General features: G+C 45.5%; 1 protein-coding gene across 2 annotated transcripts in view; it reads left to right on the top strand.

Moving 5' to 3' along the window:
* Positions 1–4876: 4876 nt before the first annotated feature.
* ACVR1 (activin A receptor type 1) overlaps positions 4877–12459 on the top strand; it is a 127261-nt gene continuing 119678 nt past the window's right edge. For both annotated transcript variants that reach the window (XM_032355640.1, XM_032355639.1), the window contains exon 1: positions 4877–5234. The gene's annotated coding sequence lies outside the window, so the exon portion shown is untranslated. The remainder of the gene's footprint in view (positions 5235–12459) is intronic.

Below are 12459 nucleotides of genomic sequence, written 5' to 3'. Positions count from 1 at the left end.
ATTCGTAACATCTGACCAACTTTCTATTAAAGGGTGCATTTTGTTGATTCATAAAAGTTTTTGATATGTTAAGGATTTTTAACCCTTTGAGTATGGGTTGTAAGTACCCTCGCTATCTGGCTTTTCCTCTCCTTATATGTTTCCTAAAAAAAAGAAAAGAATTAGGGAAAATTTTTTTACATAGTCAAGTCAACCAATTGCATTTATTTTTCCACAGCTTTAACTTACGAAGTCTTTTTCCCATCCAAAGATAGTTATCTACTTATATTTTCTTTGAGTTAATTTATAATTAAAAATATTTAACTCTTATTCCTTTTGGAACTATTTTCAGGAATGGTGTGAAAGGGAGCACTAACAGGATTTTTCTCCAAGTGCCTCAACCATGTTTAATGAATAATCTTTGCTTTCTGCAATGGTTTTGTAATGCCTCTTTTATCACATGGCTGGCCGATTGTTGCACACTGGTTTGTGTGTAACCTGCTGGGCTGAGTGTCTGGATTAACCCAGTGGGGAGTAACTGTAGGCAGTTCGAGGACTCCCTGAGCAGCTCCCACAGTTCCCTGAATATGGTGGATGGCCAAGGTCTTGTATGAAGCGAAAAATTAATGAGTCATTTGTACACCTGGGAAAGTTTAACTGGAAGGTAAACAAATGTCTGTCCTGACTGGTTAAATGTTTGCCTTTTGGGGCAAGGGTGCCAGGCATGATAGGATTTTAAGTGACCCTTATAGGTTATGATTGTCTCTTCCACCCCCTACTACTCTGATCCAGTCACTTCCGTCTTTGGACTATAATAATGGTTTCTTATGGCCTCAGGCTTAGGAATAAATTCCAGGTTATTATTATTCAATAAATTCGCCATTCTCTAAGAACAGTTACGATGTAGCCAGGTCAGTATTTCTCACATTTGAGTAATGTATAGACACCTTTAAAAGGAAAACAATTCTACAGACTTCAGTGATGCCTTATTCTTATTAAAATAGCATTTAAATAAACTGCATATTCTTACAGCTCCAGAGCAAAAAAGGGTAGTGGGATCACGGCTACATGATATTCATATGATCCAGAATATGCATATTTAATACGATATTAATTTCTTTTAAAAATATTGTAACAGAAACAAAAACACAAATTTCCTGGGTTTCATAGAGAACTTGGGGATCCCGTGTCCTATTTCCAGTCTAACGGAACAGAAATTGCTTCTCCATACACCACATCCAACCCTCAAACTTTGCCCTTTTTCTAAGCAGTTTGGATGCCTACTTTGTACACTCAACCTAAGTGTGAATAATCACTATACTAGATGTAAACTAATTTCCATATGCCTGTAACCATTACACAACTGTAAAACCCAAACGAAATATGAACAAAACTATAAAAGCAATGTTTCAAATAACTTTTTTTTTTTTTTTTTTTTTTTAAGATTTTATTTATTTATTTGACAGAGAGAAATCACAAGTAGATGGAGAGGCAGGCAGAGAGAGAGAGAGAGGGAAGCAGGCTCCCTGCCGAGCAGACAGCCCGATGCGGGACTCGATCCCAGGACCCTGAGATCATGACCTGAGCCGAAGGCAGCGGCTTAACCCACTGAGCCACCCAGGCGCCCCTCAAATAACTTTATTTAAAGAGACAGATGACAGTGTTGCTGAACAAAAATGTCTGCTCACCTTGTAAACATAGAGCTATTGCCTACTGGGAGCAGAGTTTTGGGTTGGTTTACATTCCCAGACTGAGTGAACAGACTTATCAGAATTAGTTCATTCCTTCAACAATTAATCTTTATTTTTCTTCAAGAAATCTTTAGTAATTGAACCAAAGCACATCAATCCATCAGGATTTTCATCAAGACCACCAGCTCTAATACATCCTGCTATTCTTCTAAAGAACTTGCTTCTGGAATTTGGTATGTATAACTAAGCTGATTTTTGCTTTATAGGTTTTAATAAGCTATGTTCTCTATGCCACTAGGAAAGGGAAACTCTTTCTTGAACCAAAAAGGAATGGCTTCAAGATGAAAGAAAATCACTCAAAGTAGCTCCTTAAATATTTTAAATGCAGTAATTTCTAAAAAGTACAATTTATATTCTGTATTACTTACAATCTGAGTGCAGAGAGGTGGTGGAAAGGAAGGGCTTAATTATGAGAGGGAAGCTTTCTGCAAAATTTTATGGAATGAATTCTCCATATTTTATAGAAGAATATTATACAGGACTCTTAGGTTGCTCAAGACTCTATTTCCTAATAGTTGTTGAAAGCTGTTGACTTTTAGAAATGAACATGTTGATCTGGGTGTAAAGGAGGAGGATAGGCAGAAAACAGAAGAGATGCCAATTCACAATGCAGCAGGCAATTAATTAACAAGAGTCGTGCTCCTGGAAACATATGATGGAAAAGATCTAAGAATCTTGGAATAACAGAAGATGTATTTCTTTCAAGTTACTTTACTTGTGTGATTTCTCCACCATAGTTAAATCAGTGGATGAGATGTTGGGTTAAGGCACGGGTTCTCAATAGTGGACAATTTGCCCCCCCCCCCCCCAACCGGGACATTTAACCATGTCTGGAGACCTTTTTAAACATCACAACTGTGGAGAGAAGGCATCCTATTTGCATCTAATGGATAGAGGTCAAGGAAGGATGCTGCAAAACATCTTACAGTGCACAGGACACACCTCACAGAAATTATCCAGCCAAAGATGTCAATAGTGTGGAGGTTGAACAACCCTGAATTAAGGTGTCCAAGCCAAAGGACTGTATCTGGGCTTTATCCTTGTATGGACAGGGCTTGTGTGACAGGCTGTATCCTTGTGGATCCTCCTGCCTTACACATACACCCATGCATGAATAATCATCAATTTATAATACAAGGCCATAAGAACTACCTAGAATCCTCCCAGAGTCTCCTGTTACAAGTTAGTCCCAGGAAGGTTGAGTTAGAGGGTTTTGCATTGAGCCAGTCATATGAGACTACTACTGCAGGAACACGTACAATGAACAGTTAGAAGCCTAACAGGAAACATTGGTTCATTTATTCACTTATTCAGCAAACCTTTATCAGGCACCGGCATGTGCCACACTGCTAGGCATGACGTGGGTATACAGTGAACACACCCAAACCCGGTCCCTGCCCTCATGGAGCTTACAGCCTAGGGAAGACTAGAAAGATCATCAAGAAGAGGCCAGTAAAATGAGGACTCCATAAATGGACCCGACTGGGGAACAATCACACAGCAGCTCCAACACCTGTCATGTAAGTGTAAACTCACTTGAACCATACAACAAACCTGGAGACAGGCTTTACTGCCTTCAGAGAAGTTAAAAGCATGCCTAAGGTCACACAGTTTATAAGTGGCAGAGCTTCAGCCAAGTGACACTCATGTCCCTGTTCTACTGTTTTACAGAGTAAGGATACACATAGGCCCTCTGGCTTGAACGACCTGGAATTTCTTCTCCTGATTCTCACCAAGCAAGCACACAGGTACAGAGGCTTTCCCCTCACGAAAAAATGCCACCAGCCTTCTCGGTCCTCTTGCTTACATCACACCTGGGGATGATTTTCTAGCTGTTTCATGTATATGTGTCTTACGTTCCTAATTAGATTGTAAACTTCTGACCTGCAGGGACCAGATCTTCCATTTCCTTTGCAACCTTTTGCAGTACTGCAGTGACCCAATAAATGTCTGCGGCATGAATGAACCTGTAGAGATAAAAATACTTTATGGTATCCCCATTTATTGGTTTCATGCTCTTACTTTGCTTTGTGATAGGACCGTACATTATAAGCTTCTAGAGGGCAGAGGAAATGGCTTGGTGCTTTCCTTACACTCAGCAGGCACCATGCAAAATTTGATCCCTGAATGCCTTTTTGATGCTCTGGATAATATTAGCACACTGGAGTGTTTTTGTGTATCTAAGGACCGAGGTTGTCAGCCTCTATGCGGCGGGGAATGTTCCTTCCTTTCCACAGTAAGCTCCCCTGGCGCCTAGGACAGGGCTAGATCACTGCAGAAGCCCCCTTCCCCGCCCCCTCATCCCCCACCCCTCCCGCTTATTTTTATTGTCAAGGAGGCCGACTGCGAAAATGGCAAGCTCTTGCATAACCCCAGACCTTGCAAGGAAATGAGCGAAGTAGAAGAGGATTTGAAGGCAGGTCAGAAATGGCCTGGATGAGAACACTGAGGCTTCTTGCTGACCTGCAGGACCCCAGCCGCGCGCCTCCCGCAGTCGCGGGGACCTGGAGGCAGTCCGCCCGCCCCGCGCGCCCCCGGGAGCTGTCCAGACGGCCCCGCCCGCGCCTACCTGGGCACTCACCCGCGCCGCGCGGCCTCTCCTCCTCCCACCCCAGCCGCGGGAGCCCGGCTCGGGCCTGCCCCGCCGCCGCCCCGCCTCTGAGAAGCCCCGCGGGCTGCGCGCTCGCAGCTCCTCCGGGCCCGCCAGACCGCGCCGGGCGCGTCGGGGGCGGCCTGGCCAGGCTCGTCAGGGCTCGGCGGGCTCGCCCCCGGCCGGGCGCCTGCAGGGGGCGCGGGGACGGCCCCGCCCCGCCGCCTTCCCTCTCCCTCCCGGCTCCCTGGATCCGCGCCGGGAGGAAATGATGTGTTGCTGCCTGGTTAATCACAGCTCCAGACACTCATTGGCCGAGCGCTCCGCAGCCACTTCCTTCTCCTCCTCCTCCCGCTCCTCCCGCTCCGGCTCCTGCTCTTTGCAGCCGCCGCCGCCGCCGCAGCCTCCCCCTCCGCGCCGGGGGAACTTTTCTACTCTCTGTGACCGTCTCCCCCGCCGCCCCTCGGGCGAGCCTCCCCACGGGCCGCCCGCCCCGCCCGCGGCTGCCCTCCCAGCCCGAGCCGCTGCGCCTCGGGAAGTTTATTCCGCCCGCCCTCCTCCCCTTCCTCCTCCTTCTCTTCACCCCGCCTCCCCTCCCTCCCCCGGCTCTTTCCCCCGGGTGGCTGCCGCCGCCGCCGCCGCTGCCAGGCTGCTCCTCAGCCAGCCGCGCCGGCCCTAGGGCTGGAGAGCCCCTGGCCGCCCGCACCGCCCGGCTGCAGCCGCCGCGGCCGCCGCTCGGGGCCGGCCGCCGGCCCTCGGCCCCGCAGAGTTCCGGGCTCTCTCGCCGGCTGCACCGCCCCGCCCCGCCCCGCGCCGCGCCGCGCCGCGCCGCGCCGCTCCGCGCCGACCTGCAGCGCCTGGCTGGCTCGCACTCCGCCTCCCCCGGCTCAGCCCCGGCCGCGGCGGGACCAGAGGTGAGGGCAGGTCGCCCGCCGCGCCGCGGGGGCGGGGAGGACCGAGGGAGGAGGGCGCCTGGCTGGAGGAGAGGCTGGGATTGGGGGTGGGAAGGTGGGCGTCTGCGGTGCCTCCCCCTCGCTTTCATTCCTTTCTCCCCCAAGCTTCATCCACTCTAGGTGGGGGAAGCAGCCGCGGAACAAAACTGTCTTGCTCTGGGCCTGAACTGCTGGTGGGGTAGGGGAGAGGACAGAGGCATGAGGCGGGGGGTGGGGGGATGTCTCTGGGTTGCAGCATGTGTGTGTTTGTGTGTGTGTGTGTGTGTGTGTGTGTGTGTAGTGAACTCCTTCAGGGTGTGCGCCGCTGACTTGTAAATCGATCTGGTCACCCGTGGCTCACCTTCTCAGCTGAGCTTGGTACAGGGTAAAGGGATGGGCTAATCACCCCCACCCTCAAAATATTCCGTCTCTTCCAAGAGGAATTTTCTGCTGGAGAGATAGCCAATAAACTCTGCTCAACTCCCTCCCGCCCTCCGTTCTTCCTAGCTGCAGTTTCAAAAAGCTTCAAAGCCAGGAATGTGGGATTCATCTCCCGATCCCCAGAAGGCAAATGTGGTTACAGATGTTGCACGGTACTTTGCCAAGTTTAAAACCCTTCCTTCAACACTGTAACCAAAACAGCGAGTCTAGAACCTGGGGCGCGCTGGGGAGAGATGTGGGCCTCTGGGGCCGCTGGATTCACTAACTTCCTTTGGTCTCTAGGCTGGCTAACGTCTGTCCAGTTTTCGCCAGATATGCCTACCCCCCTCCCCCAACCTCCTTTCCCTGGAGTTTTGAACGTTCCTGCATGGGAGAAAAGCTGTAGAGGAAGCTACTTAACGGAATAAAACATTCCACTTAGTAGCAGAAGAAAAGTCTTGGTTAAAAAGTTGTGCCTCATTTGGCTTTTGGAGAGAGGTAGCAAAGTAATCAATGGATCTGTTGATTTTATTGGGCTTTCTTTTTTGAGGGTTGTGTGTGTGAGAGAGGGTGTGTGAGTGATGGGAGTTAGGTGATGAGAAGGACTGATCTCATACATAGTTTATATATTTTTGAAAAGAGGCCCTCTAATTGAGACTTAGATATAACCCAGTGGTTTTAAAGAATCCTGTCCCAGAGATGCAGACTGCTCTGACAGCCCAAGGGAAGGCGGTGGCAAAAAATAGACACCACCTCCCTTTTCCCCCAAAAAAATTCTTCCTGGAAAGGTGGTGTTAAGAAATTTCAGAGATGGGCTGATCCAAGTGGCAGGCCTTAAATGGAAACACTATAGTATGTCTTGGCACTTGTCTCTGGAGGTGGGTGGCTGGCTGGGGGCCCAGGCTTGGGCAGCCAGCAGACACTAGACTTGTGCTGACCTCAGACACTGGCCTCGCCATCCAGCTTTACAGTATGCTTAAGTATGAAATATGGGCCTCACCCTTTTCACTGATAGGGACACAGGGGTCAGGAGGTTGTCCTAGGCCTGGACAGAACTTGGATCACCTGGCTTTTAAGACAAAATCACTTTTTTTGTGTGAGTCAGTCCTTTTTATTTGCTGGCCTGGAAGTCAAAACACAAACAGAAAAACAAAACGGAAGTCTTTTGAAGTTGAAGTGTGTAGGTCTTAAAACCATGGGAATTGTGTGGCAGATGATACTCAAAAGGTGGAGAATGATGTTGCTGTAAATTCTGGATAGATGGCAAAAATCAAGGGCTGGGATAGGGAGGGATTGGGTTGCTACTTTTCTGGAGGTTTGGGTGAATTTTTATGGAAATGGAGAGAGTGGGTTTTAAGTAAAGGCTTGATTTAGGTCATAGTTTTACAACTTTTATACCTTGGAAGAGAGTGATCATTTGAATCTGAATAAGTTTCCTGTTATCTCTAAGTAACTTAAAAGAATATTAAGGATGCAGCATAGAGATGGAGGAGTCTGCCTTATTCAGGAATGTCATTAATTTTAGAAGTGGGGACTTAATACCATTAATAGCATTGTAATGACTTTTTTTCAGAGTAGTGATTTACCAAATTTTCTGCATCTGTCCACTGAACAGCTAACAGTGATTGAATCAGTAAATAGAGACTCTGCCTCTGTCTTACCCTAGATTACACAGAACTAATACTGTGATGATCATGATAGACTTCTAGGTAAGGTTGGATCAAGTAGTCCAGCCTTCTGGGGGAGGAAGGGACAGGGCAGAAATGCATTTGAAAAATGATCCTGTTATTCAAGGTCATGAGGTGAAGATGGAATCAATGTGTGTGTGTGTGTACGTGCAAAAAGTACATTAGACAAAGAAGAGCTGGGACTGGGAACCGTCTTCTGTGCTTGTTCTGCTGTTGGATCCCTGCATCCTGATTTATTTTTATGCGAAGGGATCTAATGCACAACTTGTGAGAAACTGGGGTGAAGCAAGCTATTAATGGTATCAAAACCCTGATGTGTTTTGAATGAATTTGGTGACCAGTGTGACAGGAATGGGGGGTGGGGAACATTGGCTTTGTTCTAGGCACTGTGCTCCGCTTTTCACATGCATTTTTCATGACATTTTCACAGCAATCATATGTTTTGTTATTATGTTCCTCTTTTATGATGAGAAATTTGAGGCTTTCTGAAATTGAGGGAGTTGTTCTAGTTGTAGAGCTAGTCAGTGGTGGAGTGGGGATTTGAGCTAGGAGTTTGTGAGACTCTGGAACCCATGTTTTCAGCCTTTTTTGTCAGTGTTTGCCATACTTCATTCCCTCATACACCTTCTTGATGAGTTTACCATGGCTAAGTGTCAGTCTATTAATTATTTAGTATTTTTCTTTAAGGCAATGGTTGACCTTAGAAAAACTAAAAAGAAGTCATCTTTTAAGAGGAAACAATATATCACTGCCATAATTGGAAAGCCAACTCACTTGTTAGTAATGGGAGTTAATCATAAAGATACATTTATACTTACAATAAAGTGATTACTTGGGTGTGTGTGTGTGTGTGTGTGTGTTGCAGGGATCTGGGGATCAGGGTGGAGAGGTAGGTAGATTATCTAGCTTTGGTGACACTCTGGGTTTTTGGGTTGAATGGTGGGTTCAGGGGTGCTGATTTTGTTTTTAGACTTTCTAACCTACATACACGATACATATTTTTTTGCAAAAAGATAAGGAAAATTAAACACATGACTATTAACATAATGACTACTCGGGGGATAGTTCATTGTACTATTATGACTATAGACAGCTTGGTGCCTGTGCGACGTAGGCTGGCAAATGCTGTTGGCTGATTGATAAGACCCCAGGTGACAATTTTGAAGCAAGCTGATTGTTGTCATACCTGAATGAGATTGAGGTATGTCCCCTTGTCTGTATTCTCCTGCTTCCACTCTCATTTCAATATTGTGACCAAAATAATAGCAGTGGTTGCAACATGGTTTCTCCTGACTGTGGTTTCCAGAGGCTGGGCCTGAGCCAAAGCTGGTAGTTGTCAACAGCACCTTGTCGCATGCATCTGGTGCTCAGGATGGGGCAAGAAAGGCTGTCGTGAGGTGTTACAATGCTTTCATTCTTGCCGGTGGGTGAGTGTGACTGACCGTTCAGACTGGCAAACCAGTATTTAAGGTAAAGCAAAGCCTGGGCAAAATGTTAATAGCGTGAAACTGGCGAGGTTGGGAGATGAAGCCATCGGAGATTTTAGCCGGAGTCCACATAGTCTCCTGTTTCATTTTCCCAAGCAAATATTGGGCCCTGTGGCTTTATTCCTGGAAATGAGAATTTGAATTCGGTTTCCTGGTACAAAATGCCTTCTTTGATCTCTTGGAGTGAGAACTTTGTGTTTCTTTCTGTGGCCAGTTCCAGCTCTCAGAAAAACCAAGTGGAAGGTTTACCTCTTCTTTTTTAGCAGTTGGCGGTAGACTGCTCTTGACTGCCCTGCTAGTTTAAGAATCAGAAGTTCCAAAGCAGGATTTGTCTGTTGAAGGGGCATTCATTTAAAAGACTCCTTTTGAAAGAGCTTCATGAAGATGATGTGGTTGGCAAATTATGGCCTTAGGTTCGGATGGGAGGTAGTTTTGTTTGAACTTAGGCTCCCAAAATTAACTAACGAGACCCAGCAGCTTCCTTTGTGAAGTTAAAACAGATACTTGCCTGTCCCCAGTATTCATACCAACTGGCCAGTCGAATAATATTCCTATGCTCTCATGTGTGTTTCGGGAAATCGGAGCTTGTTTATATGTCTGAAGACACGTCTGTGATGCGTGAGACTTTTGTTTCCCAGAGCCACCACTACTCATTTGTTTGATTTTTGGGTTTCAGTCTCTGACCAACATTCCACTTTGCCCTTCAGATTGCTTCATTGTTTGCTCTGGGTACTTGGCCTTTATTTCTGTGACCAGGAAAGTGACTCTGAGTTTTAGTTTTTCCAGATTTTGTGGAGGTTCATGCAGTAGGTGGGGTTTGTTTTTTGCACAATGGGGCGAGTTCAGAGGGTCCCCTTGAGCATAGGTGTCCTGACGGTTCTTCGGTCAGGTGTCCTGAGAGGTTCAGTTCTTTCTCATCTTGGGGCTGAGCCTTGGAGTCAGTCCCTTTGCCTTGCCCTCCCCCGACTTTTGGGGAGAGCCAGTCCTCAGGGCTCAGAGTAATCTTGGTGCAGGAATGCTTCCTGGATTTTGCTTTTTGACATTTTCCTTGTATTTATCATCCTTACTACTCATTTTGGGACTTGCTGATCTTTTTTGAGGGCAAGGACTTCAGGTTATTCACTCCTCCGTTTATTTGCTCGACACCATTCATTCTCCTTCACCGATACAAAGCCTTTCAAAATTCCCTCATTGCGCTCTTTGAAGGCAAGGACGGTGTCTTATTCATCTTTTGTATATGTTTTGCACCTAACACAATGCCTGGCCCAGACCACACAGTCAGCAAATGGTTTTTTAATTGTTGAGAGAATGAATGGCTGATTGCATGTTGGAGAAGCAGACAAGTCCAGTACTCTAGGGAATCGGAGGCAGCCTGAGAACAGATGATATTAGACACAGAGGTCCTTAAGGATGAGTTTGGGAAGCAGGGATAAAGACATTCTAGGTGGAAGGAACTTTTTTGGATACCCCTTTAATGCTTGATACTGTAACATAGTGGACTCAACAAACATTTATTGTATTCTTTTCAGTTTATGCTTCCTGTTGTTGTTTTGGGCTTAAGGGCAAAACCTTCTTTGGGAAGAATATCTCAACGCATATTTAATATCCTACAGCACATTGAGTCCTGTGATCGTGAGTGCATGGCTGGGACTCTTTTACTTGGTGAATTGACTCCTTCACACTGACTTTGTCCTGTTGCGTATGTTCACAAATAGTTGACAGTGAAAACAGCGTGGTAGGCAGTGCTCATTGTGGAGAGATGGCATGTGGAAGACCTCTTTGGAAAATGGATGGAATTCAGAGTGAAATTTTCTTTTGATAGGTTTTAAGGGCTGATTTGGCTGGGTATGCCATGTAGACATTTTCTGCTTGAGTGCTTGATAGTTGGGTGCCTTGCTCATCTGTGAAAGTTAGGCATGGGGTCTTCGGTAGCCTCTATGCAGCATAGATGACGTTGAACGTGAGATTGCTTTGGGGTGCCTGGCTGGCTGAGTTCGTTGGGGATGCTGTTCTTGATCCTTGGGGCCTTAAGTTCATGGGTATGTATAGAGCTTACTTTAAAAAAAAAAATTATGACATAAAGAAAATAAGATTGCTCTAGTTTTTATTTTTCTTTTTAAGGCATTTATGGAAGAGTTATCAATTGCACTTCTAAAAATAACCTTGGGCTTGATGGGAAATGTACAGAGGCGCTAGAGGAACATAGGAGTGGTCTTAGACAGAGCTGGGTATTAAAAGTATGGTGGTACTTGGACTTTGAAGAGAGTGGATACTGAGAAAACTTGAGAAAGAGCATTCTGGTGCAGAGGAGATGAGTTGAGATATTTTAAGCCAAGTTCGGACCCTTACCTTACAATAGCTATTGTAGCTCTTGATGAGTGGCGGTGTACTCTCTGTGAAAACATCATATAGGTTAATACTTGTAAGTATTAAGAGGGCTGGAGCTTTTGGACTTGTCACTTGATGTCGGGGACTTACACAAGATAGAAATATACATAGGAACAACCAGTAGGAGGAAAAAGTGTAGGTGGTTGTCTAGAGTGATCTTTATCTTCCTTTAGAGAATAAGGAAAATGGTAAGGGACAAGTGTGCCAAGTGATATTTTTTAAAATGTTTTTTGAACTTGAAGAACTGAACTGTTGTGCACAACAGGTGGCAAGAACAAATATTCTCTTACTTTATGAGTATGGCCTAGTAAAAAATGGAAAATCTCAGTCCCCGGAGATTATATAAACATAAATGTTCTATTTCAGTGTTTTAAAAACATTTTTTACTCGCAGCAATACATTTTACATCATGACTGAGTACACACACATACACACATGCATATTAAAAATAAAGCTGAATTATAATTTTTACAAAACAATACAGCAGTGCGTCCTAATTTCTAGTCAATTTAAAAAAATATCCTGGTCTCTATTTACTACGTGGATTTCACAACTTGCTAATGGGTTCTAACCAGCAGTATGGAAAAAAAAAAAAACAAAAACAAAACTATTCTAGATATTGTGGAAATCAGCCTTAATTTGTTTATTGGACATTTGGTAATCTGGATGAGGATTTTGTTTTTCTTTTTGTATGAGTCTCAATTATTCTACAGATGGTCCATGCCCTTCTGCTTTTCCCCGACTCCCCCACCCATTGTTCTTTTCTCTGTGTAGGGGGTCTTTGCTTGTTTCTCCACATCAGATTAAAGTGACTAATATGTGCTTTGGACCAGCTCCCGAAGTACAGCATCATCTTGATCCTCATCAGCATCAAAGGTGGGGCTAATTAACTTAAACTAGGGGCAGGAGCCACTTAGCTCTCTGTTTGCTTAGGTTATATTTGAAATGGGATGGTGACTCTCGGTAATAAGGGGACAGCAGGAGACCCTCTTTAGGTCCCCGGCACCGGAAGGATAGAAGAGAGGTAGGGAGGGTGATGCGATACAGTTATTGTTCAGAAAAACAAAACAAGGTTGGTAGGGACCAGCTTTTTGCATCCAAAGATGCAAAAGTAAGAGCTTCATCAGCGGCTGCAGTCCTCCTGCTGTCATTGTCCTTATTAAAATCTTTCCTACCTTGCTGCTGCTCCCTTATCGTTTCCCCTCTTCTTTTTCCTTCATCTCT

This window comes from Mustela erminea, chromosome 8 (genome assembly GCF_009829155.1).
Source record: "Mustela erminea isolate mMusErm1 chromosome 8, mMusErm1.Pri, whole genome shotgun sequence".
Lineage (NCBI taxonomy): Eukaryota > Metazoa > Chordata > Mammalia > Carnivora > Mustelidae > Mustela > Mustela erminea.
The sequence above is the reverse complement of the archived record's forward strand: the minus strand, read 5'-3'. Positions and strand labels throughout refer to the sequence as shown.